We start from the raw sequence: 13,502 nt of genomic DNA, 5'->3' as shown, positions 1-13,502 counted from the left end.
CCCAATGAGCCTGCACTCTAAATAAAGCAAGATGCAAACAGTGAGAACTAATCAAAAGAAGAAAGAAAATGCACGACAAGGACAAGGCCTATAAACATAAAGCTGTGCGATTGCTTATGTCTCCACTTCGGTCTTCTTAAAGGGGCTTCATTGAATTAAAGACATACTGCAACAGAACCTGACAATGCACCAAACTTTTTTTTTTTTTTTAAACTAAAAATGTAGCATTCAGGGTTGTGTCTTTTAACATACACACCGTTGTCCAACTATGAAATTTCTATTCATGGAAAATGCCTTGCCCCCCCCTAGTGATTCACCTCACCTATCAGAGCTTTGCATGCCAGCTTGGAGTCCGGCCCGCACTGCAACATGCGTCAGCAATACAATAGAAGCTCCTTGGAGCAGGCAAGTGTCAGCTGCTATAGGGAAGAACTGCAACTGACTGCCATGACAATAACTCTGGGGCGGGGGAAAACAAAGGGCTTATTTAAAGTTAATAAGATGAAGATGCACCAAGTCATTCAGTAGTTACGTTGAAGAAAGCAGACATCAGGACCATTGCTTTTGGTCCACGGGGGGGGAGGGGGGTGTGCCGAGTGCAAGGGGAAGAAAGATGCTTGTATTTATTTATAGAGCAGGTGACATCCAAATTGCTGTGCGCTTCTGACAACTATTACCACAACAAATAGTGCAAACATTGTTCCATTACAATGCCAGGATGACAGCCGTGGTGGCATCTCAGAAATAAAAATCACTGTACGGACTGTACTTGTAAATAAAGAGTTGGAGGCTGCAGGGGAAATCTCAATATTTTTGCACAAGTGTATGTAAAAAAATGGGGGCCAAAGCATGTTTCTTCTCTCCCATCCCTCAGATCAGGCCAACCAAAGTCAGCTTTGTACTTACTCTTTAGCTTCAAGCTTTGATAGGCATATGCTTTTACTTGTTTCCATCACAAGTCAACCAAGGAAAGATATTGCACCAAGTTCCTTCTTTACCTTAAGCTAATAATAGAAATACGTGCCTGCCTGATTTACTCATGAAATATTCACTAATTGTGTAGGCTATACTGGACCATGTACACTGAAAGGAAGAAAGGTCAGAGATGGAGATAATTGTACATACTTAACAAGGCTGCTCTAATTTTAAGTAGTGTTTATAACAGGGCCCAGAAGGATCATCGAGGATGTTTCTTGGGGGGGGGGGGGGGGGGCCGATTAACACCCCAGGCTGTAGTTTCAGGCTGAGATTTTCAAAGTTTCTTAAAACAGGAACTGCCAAACTGGATGAGACCAGAGATCCATCTAATCCAATCTCATCTTTGACATTGTTCAGCACTGGATGATTTAAGAGGAAGATGTGGGATAATCTGCCACTCATACTTGGTCTCATCCTGATCTTTAACATGGAGACTGACATAAGCTTCTGAAGCATGGGGTTTAGTATCCCTTCTCCAATTTTTAGCAATAAGCTATTATAACTCTGGATGTTCTTGTTATCCATATAAATACCCCATTCATCTTTTAATCTTATTAAGTTCTTGGCCTCAACAACTTTCTGTGGCAATGAGTTCCACCGTCTATTTACACTTGGTGTGAAAAAGCATTTCCTTTGATCAGTTTTGAATTTAACACTTTCAATTTCATTGAACGTCGCCTTGTTTTTGTGCTATGAGACAATGAACAGAAACGCCGAATCTACCCTCTAGTCTCATTCCTGAAGCTGTGAAAATTTCAACCTTGGTGGATGTGGGGAACTTGAGAAGAGTCTCAGTCAATGTTTTAGTTAGTGAGACAAATATTTACACAAACTCCCAGTCCAAAGGTTTGAATGCACGGCAGACTCCCGCACCACAAAGGATGCAAAGTAACTTGACGTTCATCATCCAACATTTAACACTTTGCAGTTAGACCAGAGGTGGGCAAACCATGGCCCACGGGACTGTCCTGCCTAGCCCTTGAGCTCCCAGCCAGGGCGGCTAGCCCCTGGGCCCTCCCCTGCTGGCTGTCTCTCCTCCCCCACAGACTCTGCTCGCTGTGCCGCCAGCACTCAGGGGACTGGGGGGGGGGCGCGTTGGATAGGCGTGGGAGTCCAGGAGGGCCTGCCAGGGGGCTTGGATAGAGGGTGAGGTCCCGGGGGGGATGGTTGGGGCAGGTGGTCCTGGGAGGGGGCAGTCAGGGGTCAAGGAGCAGGGAGGGTCGGATAGGTTAGAGGTTCTGAGGGGGGCAGTCGGGGCGGATAGGAGGTGGGGGCCAGGCCGTTTGGGGAGGCACAGCCTTCATACAGTTTCAGAACCCCAATGTGGCCCTCTGGCCAAAACGTTTGCCCACCTGAGTTAGACCCTTGAACAAAAGGCATTGTAAGTGTTTTACTAACATTAATTTAGCCACATGACATCCCCATGAGGTGGGTAAGTTATTTTGCCATTTCTCAGATGGGTAAGCTGTGGCACGGGTGGGTTAAAAGGACTTGCCCAACTGAGTCCATGGCAGATCTGGCAATACAAAGCAGGGGTCCTGACTCAATCTGCTCTAACCAGAAGACGACACTGCAGTCTTCTTGGCTTTCAAAGTCCATGCTATCTCCTGTACATCAGCAACCCTCAGTAAGTGGAAGAGCACACGCTAAACACAGGAGTGATCTAAAACAGCCCTCCCAACAAAGGCCTGTTCCACCACCCTTCCCCTCTAAACAGCTGCAAACAAATATGCTTTTGGAAATACTGAGTGAGGGTTGATACCTGATCAAGGATAACTGAAGACACCTATGGAAGATGCAAGGGCTTTTAAAAGAAATCGGAGCAAGTAGTTATAGCTCGCCCCTTAACACCAATAACTTTAGCATGGTAAGAAGGGTCCCTTTCCCACCTCTTAAATGTTTGAGAGGGGAAAGGATTAAGAGTCCATTAAAATAAGAAACATAAGGCAATGCTACACAGATCTGCCAACAGGAGCTGTGCAAATAACCAATATTTCAGTTCACTAAGCAAAAAGTTAAAAATAATTAGCTTGGAGTTGAACTAAACATTTAAATCCAAAACATTATTTTTTTTTCAACTAATGGCGGAGGGGGGAGGGGGAAGAGAAGACTGTTTTGTCTTTTTTTTAATTTTAAACAACTTTTTGTTTGGAATATTAATTGTTTTATTTATTTAAAAAAGTAAAAAGCTTTGTTTCAGAAATGTCAAAATATGTCAAAATGTCCCATTTTCAAGTTGAATAATTTGGCCAGTTTGACAGAGATTCATTAAATCTTTTGGTGGACCCAAATCTGCATTTTTTTTGACCAAAAATTTCATCCAGTTCTATATCCAAACACAGGAATTTTTAGACTAAACTGACAGGGACTGTTTTTTTGTTGTGTGTGTGTCCAGGACCTAGCACAATGGAGTCCAAGATTGGAGCCACTAGGTGCTATCACAATAGAAGTAGGAATTGATTATATAGGAGGCTGGGGTGGACGGAGGGTTAAACAGCCAAGCAGAGTTGAGCAAGAGAAGAAACCACCACCATACAGGTTTCAGAGTAGCAGCCGTGTTAGTCTGTATTCGCAAAAAGAAAAGCAGTACTTGTGGCACCTTAGAGACTAACAAATTTATTAGAGCATAAGCTTTCGTGAGCTACAGCTCACTTCATCGGATGCATCCGATGAAGTGAGCTGTAGCTCACGAAAGCTTATGCTCTAATAAATTTGTTAGTCTCTAAGGTGCCACAAGTACTGCTTTTCACCACCATACAGACTCCTTAAACTCTTGATGGGATAAAGACCTTGCAATTAAAATACTAAAAGTTCCACTTGGGAAATTTCATGGTCACTTAGAGACTGCACAGCAGAAAATTCAGCTTCCATGTCTATATCAAGTTGGCTGCATTCAAGAACCCATAACTGTGCAGAAAGGTTTCATAGAAAGGACCATAATCCAGCCCCCCCGCCCAAATTGCTCTAGTTATGGAAAGGGGGCTTGGATTTAATAGAACCTCTTAACATTTCTCTATCCTACAATAAAAATGCAGTGTTATAGCTTGATGAAGTAACATTCCTCTTAGCAGATATTTCTGTGCCTCCCTACAGCCGAACAACAGAGAGAACAGTCTATTCCCAGCAACAGACAATCCCCAGTGTTACAAGATGCTGTACTGTGCTGGGCTTCTAACAGTCTACAGTAATATGCACTTAGCGCACTGACTAGGCAGCTACAGTTTCCTCTGTACGTATGCAACACTGATGCCCCCTAGAGTATGAGAGAGTCCCATGCAAAGGAAATCCAACAATCCATGGGTCACAGTCGAAGTCTCATGTGCTCCGGCAAGCTGCACCTCAATCCCATCCAGCTGGGCACTGTCCCCTTGCTTGAATCCCTGTGGATTCTGCTGCACATTAGCATGGCGGACTAGAAGTTCTCCAGTAGCTCTATTTATATGCAGGCTTTCAAGTGAATCCAATATGAAAATACAGTCACCTCTGGGTTAGTTATTTGGATATTAAAAATCTATGCTATGCCGTACACACATTCCCAGTTTTCAATACAACTGTACTGATGATGCCTGACTGCAATGCAGGAGCTGGAAGTCGGGAAATCTGGGGACTTTGGCAGATGCAGCTGGAGCTTTGGGGACCTGGATGCAGCACCGGATTTGTGGGAGAAGCACATTAGCTGCTGTTCTTGCTGAATGTGACCAGCAGTAAAGTAGTTCACAATATTGACATTTAAATTGCCTGCTTTAAGTCTGAGTTAATCCCCCTTCAAGATGCATGGACCAGATAACACCTGTCTGAGCTACTGATGTGGTCCATCTGACTTCCAGGAAGACACCACTGCACTGGTTACAGTCTCAGTGTCCAGGTTACCTGCGCAACCAAAAGCGCTGGGAAAAAGAGGTTGTGGGTTTGTTTGTTTTTTAAATGCAAGTCGAGATTCTCAAGCACAGTGCTGGTTCTGCAGCTGCAGGACTATGACCTACACAGGGCTGTGATCATACCACCAGGATCAGATCCAGAGCTGTGAGGAAGCTTCCCACTTATAATGGAGACTAGTCAGCCCTCTAGGAGGAGGTGAAATGAGGAACCACTAACTGGTGTTTGTACAATGCCTTAAATATGCAACATTGCTATATGTGCTAAGAATTTGCAACAAGGGTTTATATGAAAGCTCAGTAAGATGACCAGATGCATGGCAATGGCAGATAACGTCTCGGGTGCACCAAGGCTCAAGGCAGAGAGCCAAGCACAGCTCACGGCACACAGGACAGCCAAGCACATCCGCATCTTCAGCTCTTTCGATGACTCCTTACATCAACGCCCATTTCTGTGGCCGGATTTTCAAGCTAGTTCTCGGTCCTTGAGAGGAAGGCACTTGCAGGAGATCCCTTTCCCAAAGGGCCTGCTCAGAGCAGCAGCATTGGCTATGCTTCCTCCCACAAACAGAAGTGCTCTGACTCAGACTCAAGCGGACGTCGGTGACTGCTCTACAGCGGCACACAGCACTAAACCACCTGCCTACCTCTCCTATTCATACCACTCCCCATCCAGCTGGACACTGTCCCCCTGCTTGAAGCTTGCACATAGACCTAGTTAAGCATCTTCCTAATGCAGACCCAGCCATGGGTAAGCATGCCCCTTGCTGACAGGATTCTGAAGCAGCTGACTCCAGAACCCAACCCCTCAGCTCTATGGTGCAAGGTCTAGTCAGACAATACAGAGCCCCAGCTGGTAGATTCATTACCCTCATGCAGCCTCTAGTCTGCACAATTGCATCAAACAGCTAACCCTAAAGAGTAAAATATTCTTAGAATTATGAGACTTGGGATCGAAAGACAGGCTGCATTGAACCAGCTGCACACACACTTCGGGGGGGGAGGAGGGAGGCAGAAAGGGGGCTGGCATGCAGCCACAAGACAAAGATCTGGAAAGCAATCCCAGCCCAAATGCATCTTAATTGTTAAGCGAAGGCAAGCAAGACTAAGAGAAAACCAAGTTCTATGCATCCTCTCTCTCCCCGCCTCGCACCTCGCTCCTAGACCAGAAAGGTACACAAGCACAGAGGTGCTAGCCATGGAGAGTCTGAAAAGCCAGCAGCTCATTTATATTTTGAATCCTTCCAGACAGGCAGAGAGGGATTTTCATCTTTGCTGCAAGTTTAAAGCTGACTGGATACCTGCTGTAGCAAATGGAGCTGGTGAAAAATAAGCAAACTTTTCCCATCTGCAGTTGTGTTCCCTGAACAGAGGTCAGAAGCATAGTGAAAACAAACACAGGTGTTCTGTCTGGCCCAGAGACCACAGTCAGGCTCTTCTTCAGAAAAAGCAATTTCCAGTCTGAGAACAAGGCAGGCAGCTGTGTGGAGCATTTAGAGGAAAGTTTCCCCCTCTGGGGTCATAACTGTGGCATCATTGGACTCTGTGGCTATTGCTTCTCAACACTCCAGCTCAAACACACAGTTTACACGTTTTAGTTTAACTGCTGGCTTTGCAAACGCCCCTTGGGATCCCTGAGTCCAGCTCACTCTCACAGGCATATGGGTCCTGCAGTAAAAGAAAGCCCGTCAGAAGCAACAAGTATAGTTGTGCATGAAACTCCAGAGATTCAAGGAGCAAGGAGGTGCCACTTGTATGATCAGTTGTCCGATTCTGTTCTCACTAAGGCAGCCTGCTCCAACCAGGAGAGGCTGAGAAGAAACACAAGCCTCACAGAGCTCACCACAAGTGAAAGTCTTAGTTAACAGTAAAAAGAAAAGGAGTTCCTGTGGCAGCTTAGATACTAACAAATTTATTTAAGCATAAGCTTTTGTGAGCTACAGCTCACTTCATCGGATGCATTCAGTGGAAAATACAGTGGGGAGATGCATCCACAATGCGAATACAGACTAACATGGCTGCTACTCTGAAACCTGTCGTCATTAGTTAACAGTGGTACTACAGAGGATTTTTTCCTGCTTTCACTGTCAATCTACCAAACGAATTGCTGCTACTTTTCTTTGGACATAACCCCAAGTACATCTTCAGAGGAGAAACTATATTCATTTGCACCTGGCTGCATCATCATTTCAATCCAGTGGAAGGCTTTGATTATATATTATAGAGGAAAAGAATTCAAACTGGGATGCTGAACTGACAGTCAGTCCATTGAAGACGACAGACCAATGCAGCATTACATTTCTCTTTAATTTATAAACGGACAGTATCTTGTACAACTCCCTCCCCATTTATACTAGTAGTTATATCTCAGACACTATTTCCTCCATTCCCATACCAAACCAACTGTGACTAAATTTCCAGGTCCCCACTATATTCCAATTGGCTTTTAAGCACAGACACTTTAATAGGCTCTGTCAAGTGTTATACACTAAGCTCTATTTAGCTCTATGCATAATGGAGAAAAAAAAAGTTAGTTTTAATTCCTGCTTAGCCCCCAAGTTCCCCACAAACCTTTCAAGAGGGATTTCTCTACCCCGTCAGCTGGGTGCAGTCGGAGTTTGGAGAATTCCTATATCATTGAGGAGATAGTGGGGGTGCGAGAAAAAAAGGGAACAGGTGATACTTGGTCCAATTCTCCATAAGCAGCCATAGGCCTTCACCTTAGGATATCAGCATCTCCATTCTCACATACAAAGCTCTGTATTCAACAACAGCCAGGTTACAGGCATTAATCCAAACCATTGAACAAATAATGCTACCAGGTCATAATGAAAGAGGTAGGTGACCAGCTTGGCCCACGTACCTCACCAGCAACGAGGCAACAAGAATTAAGAGAACAAGTCCTCAACTCAGCAAGGTACTTAGACACAGGCGTGACGTTAAGGACAGTAGTAGTCTCATCATAGATACTAAGGTCAGAAGGGACCATTCTGATCATCTAGTCTGACCTCCTGCACAGTGCAGGCCACAGAATCTCACCCACCCACTCCTATGAAAAACCTCACCCATGTCTGAGCTATTGAAGTCCTTAAATCATGGTTTAAAGACTTCAAGGAGCAGAGAAGCCTCCCTCAAGTCAACCATGCCCCATGCTACAGAGGAAGGCGAAAAACCTCCAGGGCCTCTCCAATCTGCCCTGGAGGAAAATTCCTTCCCGACCCCAAATATGGCGATCAGCTAAACCCTGAGCATATGGGCAAGATTCACCAGCCACATACTACAGAAAATTCTTTCCTGGGTAACTCAGATCCCATCCATCTAATATCCCATCTCAGGGGATTTGGCCTATTTACCCTCAATATTTAAAGATCAATTATTTACCAAAATCCCATTATCCCATCACACCATCTCCTCCATAAACTTATCAAGTAGAATCTTAAAACCAGATAGATCTTTTGCCCCCACTGCTTCCCTTGGAAGGCTATTCCAAAACTTCACTCCTCTGATGGTTAAAAACCTTCGTCTGATTTCAAGTCTAAACTTCCTGGTCGCCAGTTTATACCCATTTGTTCTTGTGTCCACATTGGTGCTGAGCTGAAATAATTCTTCTCCCTCTCCTGTATTTATCCCTCTGATATATTTATAGAGAGCAATCATATCTCCCCTCAACCTTCTTTTAGTTAGGCTAAACAAGCCAAGCTCCTTAAGTCCCCTTTCATAAGACAAGTTTTCCATTCCTCGGATCATCCTAGTAGCCCTTCTCTGTACCTGCTCCAGCTTGAATTCATCCTTTTAAACATGGGAAACCAGAACTGCACACAGTATTCTAGGTGAGGTCTCACCAGTGCCTTGTATAACAGTACTAAAACCTCCTTATCCCTACTGGAAATGCCTCTCCTGATGCATCCCAAAACCGCATTAGCTTTTTTCACAGCCATATCACATTGGCAGCTCAGTCATCCTATGATCAACCAATACTCCAAGGTCCTTCTCCTCTTCAGTTACTTCTAATTGATGCGTCCCCAATTTATAACTAAAATTCTTGTTATTAATCCCTAAATGCATAACCTTACACTTCTCACTATTAAATTTCATCCTATTACTATTACTCCAGTTTACAAGGTCATCCAGATCCTCCTGTATAATATCCCGATCCTTCTCCGAATTGGCAATACCTCCCAGCTTTGTATCATCTGCAAACTTTATTAGCACACTCCCACTTTTTGTGCCAAGGTCAGTAATAAAAAGATTAAATAAGACTGGTCCCAAAACTGATCCCTGAGGAACTCCACTGGTAACCTCCCTCCAACCTGACAGTTCTCCTTTCAGTAGGACCCGTTGCAGTCTCCCCTTTAACCAATTCCTTATCCACCTTTTGATGTTCATATTGATCCCCATCTTCTCCAATTTAACTAATAATTCCCCATGTGGCACGGTATCAAATGCCTTACTGAAATCTAGGTAAATTAGATCCACTGCATTTCCTTTATCTAAAAAATCTGTTACCTTTTCAAAAAAGGAGATTAGGTTGGTTTGGCACGATCTACCTTTTGTAAAACCATGTTGTATTTTGTCCCATTTACCATTGACTTCAATGTCCTTAACTAATTTCTCCTTCAAAATTTTTTCCAGGACCTGCATACTACAGATGTCAAACTAACTGGCCTGTAGTTACCTGGATCACTTTTTTTTCCTTTCTTAAAAATAGGAACTATATTAGCAATTCTCCAATCATTCGGTACTACTCCTGAGTTTACAGATTCATTAAAAATTCTTGCTAATGGGCTTGCAATTTCAGGTGCCAATTCCTTTAATATTCTTGGATGAAGATTATCTGGGCCCCCCGATTTAGTCCCATTAAGCTGTTTCAGTTTCGCTTCTACCTCAGATATGGTAATATCTACCTCTATATCCTCATTCCCATTTGTCATGCTACCATTATCCCTAAGATCCTCTTTAGCCTTATTAAAGACTGAGGCAAAGTATTTGTTTAGATATTGGGCCATGCCTAGATTATCTTTAACCTCCACTCCATCCTCAGTGTTAAGCGGCCCCACTTCTTCTTTCTTAGTTTTCTTCTTATTTATATGGCTATAGAACCTTTTACTATTGGTTTTAATTCCCTTTGGAAGGTCCAACTCTACTCGACTTTTAGCCCGTCTCACTTTATCCCTACATGTTCTGACCTCAATTAGGTAGCTTTCCTTGCTGATCCCTCCCATCTTCCACTCCCTGTATGCTTTCTGCTTCTTCTTAATCACCTCTCTAAGATGCTTGCTCATCCAGCTTGGTCTACAACTCCTTCTTATGAATTTTTTCCCCTTTCTTGGGATACAGGCTTCCGATAGCTTCTGCAGCTTTGATTTAAAGTAATCCCAGGCCTCCTCTACCTTTAGATCCATAAATTCTTCAGTCCAATCCACTTCCCTAACTAATTTCCTTAATTTTTGAAAGTCAGCCCTTTTGAAATCAAAAACCTTAGTTGCAGATTTATTTTTGTTAATCCTTAGCTCATGATCACTTGAGCCAAGATTGTCCCCTACAACCATTTCTTCTATGAGGTCCTCGCTACTCACCAAAATTAAATCTAAAATGGCATCCCCTCTAGTCGGTTCAGCAACTACTTGATGAAGGAATCCATCAGCTATCGCATCTAGGAAAATCTGAGCCTTATTATTATTACTAGCACTGGTCCTCCAGCCTATATCTGGGAAGTTAAAGTCTCCCATGATCACGCAGTTTCCATTAGTATTTACTTTATTAAAGACATTAAAAAGGGCTCTATCCATATCCAAATTAGATCCCGGAGGTCTATAGCACACCCCAAGCACTATCGTAGGAGAGGCTTTACTAGTTTTCTTCCCCAATGTAATTTTTGCCCACACGAACTCTGTCTTATCCATTGCATCGCTTCTTATTTCTTTACATTCTACCTCATCATTGATATACAATGCTACTCCACCACCTTTACCTTTGTTTCTGTCTTTCCTAAACAGCACATACCCTTCAATACCTGTAGTCCAGTCATGACTACTATTCCACCATGTTTCTGTTATCCCTATAATATCTGGTTTCACTTCCTGCACCAGTAGCTCTAGTTCCTCCATTTTGTTACCTAGGCTCCTCGCATTGGTGTATAAACATCTTAATTTTTGCTGTTTGGCCTCGCTCACATTTTGTACCCTATTAGGCACAGTCATTCTACAGCCAGTATAACCTATTAGACTAGTATCCACACCGCCCTCGCTCCTTATATACATTCTCCTACCCACAGCTGTATCCTTTCTTACTTCGTCTTCTTCCCTCTCAATGCTAAAATCTGGCGTGGAGATTTCCTGGACATCTCCCATCCATCTCCCCCCAATTCCTAGTTTAAAGCTCTCTTTATCAGTTGTGCCAGCCTCGATCCTAGAAGTCTATTTCCTTCCCTACTCAGATGAAGTCCATCCCGAGAGAACTGTCCTCTGTCCGTGAATGCCTCCCAGTGGCCATACATCCCAAAGCCCTCCTTATAGCACCACTGCCTAAGCCATCTGTTAACAGTCATAATCTTGTCACACTTTTGTTGCCCTTCTCTAGGAACAGGAAGGATCCCGCTAAAGATCACCTGAACCTCAATTTCCTTAAGCGTCTTCCCCAGCCTAGCATAGTCTCCCTTAATACTTTCCAGCGAGAATCTAGCCATATCATTTGTTCCCACATGAAGGATAATTAGGGGATTCTTTCCCGCTCCCTTTAGGATTCTTTTCAACCTCAGGTCTACATCCCGTATCTTAGCACCCGGAAGACAGCACACCCTTCTATTCTCTGGATCAGCTCTAGTTACAGGCCTGTCTATTCTTCTCAATAAAGTGTCCCCGATCACATAGACCTGCCTTTTCCTGGTGACGGTGCTATTCTCCAGTCTCTCCCCTGTTCCCTCTGGCTGCAAGTTCTTTCCATTCTTATTTTCCCTTATAATCCTCTTCAACCCATCCTGTACCCTCCTGGGGCTCATATTTGGTCTAGTCTCCCTTGACTCTTCCGCTTTTCCTATAGAACTAGCCTCTCTTCTCTTCTTCCTTACCCTTCCACCTTCAACAAGTACCTGCTGAGCCCCTTCTTCATTTTCCAACTCTGCAAACCTGTTCCTAAGCTCTATTTCTCCTTCACTAGCCCGTCTTTTCCTCTGCCTGGTTCTTTGAGTCACATGTTTCCACTGACCACTTTCCTCACCCAGTCTCTCCTCAAAATTCCCCAGCCCTGCTTCCATCTGTAAGTCTGAGCTTTTCCCTTCAGATACCTCATATCTTTGCTCCATCATCTGCTCAAACCCCTTCCTAAACTTCATTGTCAAAGTCAATGGCACTGCTCACGTGCTTCAAATCCTTGGTGAATCAGGGTCTAAGTCAGAGGTGGGCAAACTACAGCCCACAGGACCATCCTGCCAGGCCCCTGAGCTCCTGGCTGGGAAGGCAAGCCCCCAGCCCCTTCCCTGCTGTTCCCCCTCCCCCACAGCCTCACCTCGCCCACTGCTCCTGCTGGGCAGTGCTCTGGGTGGCGTGGCTGGCTCCGGCCAGGCGGTGGGACTGCAAGCTCCTGCTGCTCCGAGTGGCATGGTAAGGGAGCAGGGGGGTTGGATGGGGCAGAGGTTCTGGGTGGGGGTGGGGCGGTTGGCTAGGCTTGGGAGTCCCGGGGGCATGTCAGGGATCAGGGGTGTGGTTAGGGGTCGGGGCAGTCAGGGGACGGGGGGATTGGATAGGGGTCAGGGTCCTGGGGGGGCAGTCAGGGGTCGGGAAGTGGGAGGGGGTGGATAGGGGGCAGGGGCCAGGCTGTTTGGGGAGGCACAGCCTTCCCTACCTGGCCCTCCATATTTTCGCAACCCCAGTGTGGCCCTCGGGCCAAAAAGTTTGCCCACCCCTGGTCTAAGTGCATGTCCGTGAAAAGATACCTCAGCCCTCAAACAGCGTGTTTCCAAATGCCAACATCACAGCCTGCGCTGCAGAGCCAGGTCACACTAGGTTATCCTAGATAGGGGAAGAGGACAGACAGCAACACAATTCACTGTGCCAGCATCACGGTTTTCCTGCACCTATTGCTTCCGTCTCTCAAATCAATTTATTTTAATTGCACAGAGAGTTTCTCAACGTGAAGTGGAAATAAAGCTATAAGCTTTGCAGGTGGTTTTGTATAAAATCCCATCCAAACAACTGTCACTCTGCTCTGTGGAAGTAGCTTTTGCCAGGCAGACAGACAAGCCCCAACATGTCAGCTCATATCCTGGGTCAAGGTCTAACAGGCTGAGAGTCAACACAGCTTTCTCGGCTGCAGCCTACAGCCACTTGGAAGCCCTCAGCAGTAAAAAGCCTCCCATATGAAAGAAGCCTAGAATCAGCAGTGCCACGGGGGGCCAGTCTGTCGAGAGGAATGTAGAATGGAATGGAATGTACAGAAGTCAAAGTTTTAAAGATTAAAAGGGAAAAACATTGGCTCTCTTCCATGCAATTGTTACAGGCAGAGCTCACTGAGGGGAAGCCACATGTAAAATCCCAAGTGGGAAAACCCACAATCACTGCACAAGAAACTCCTTGTGAAGCCGAAACTCAAGTGCAAACTTTCCTGGTGACTTGAGCTCCATACACAAAAAAATAGGAGTCAGATACACACGAC

At 44.9% G+C, this 13,502-nt stretch overlaps 1 protein-coding gene across 1 annotated transcript in view; it reads right to left on the bottom strand.

Moving 5' to 3' along the window:
* The window catches only part of MAP2K3 (mitogen-activated protein kinase kinase 3), a 59,651-nt gene that overhangs the window by 32,337 nt on the left and 13,812 nt on the right, over positions 1-13,502 (bottom strand). The gene's annotated exons all lie outside the window — the stretch shown is intronic.

Source organism: Dermochelys coriacea, chromosome 10 (genome assembly GCF_009764565.3).
Source record: "Dermochelys coriacea isolate rDerCor1 chromosome 10, rDerCor1.pri.v4, whole genome shotgun sequence".
Taxonomy (NCBI): Eukaryota; Metazoa; Chordata; order Testudines; family Dermochelyidae; genus Dermochelys; species Dermochelys coriacea.
The sequence above is the reverse complement of the archived record's forward strand: the minus strand, read 5'-3'. Positions and strand labels throughout refer to the sequence as shown.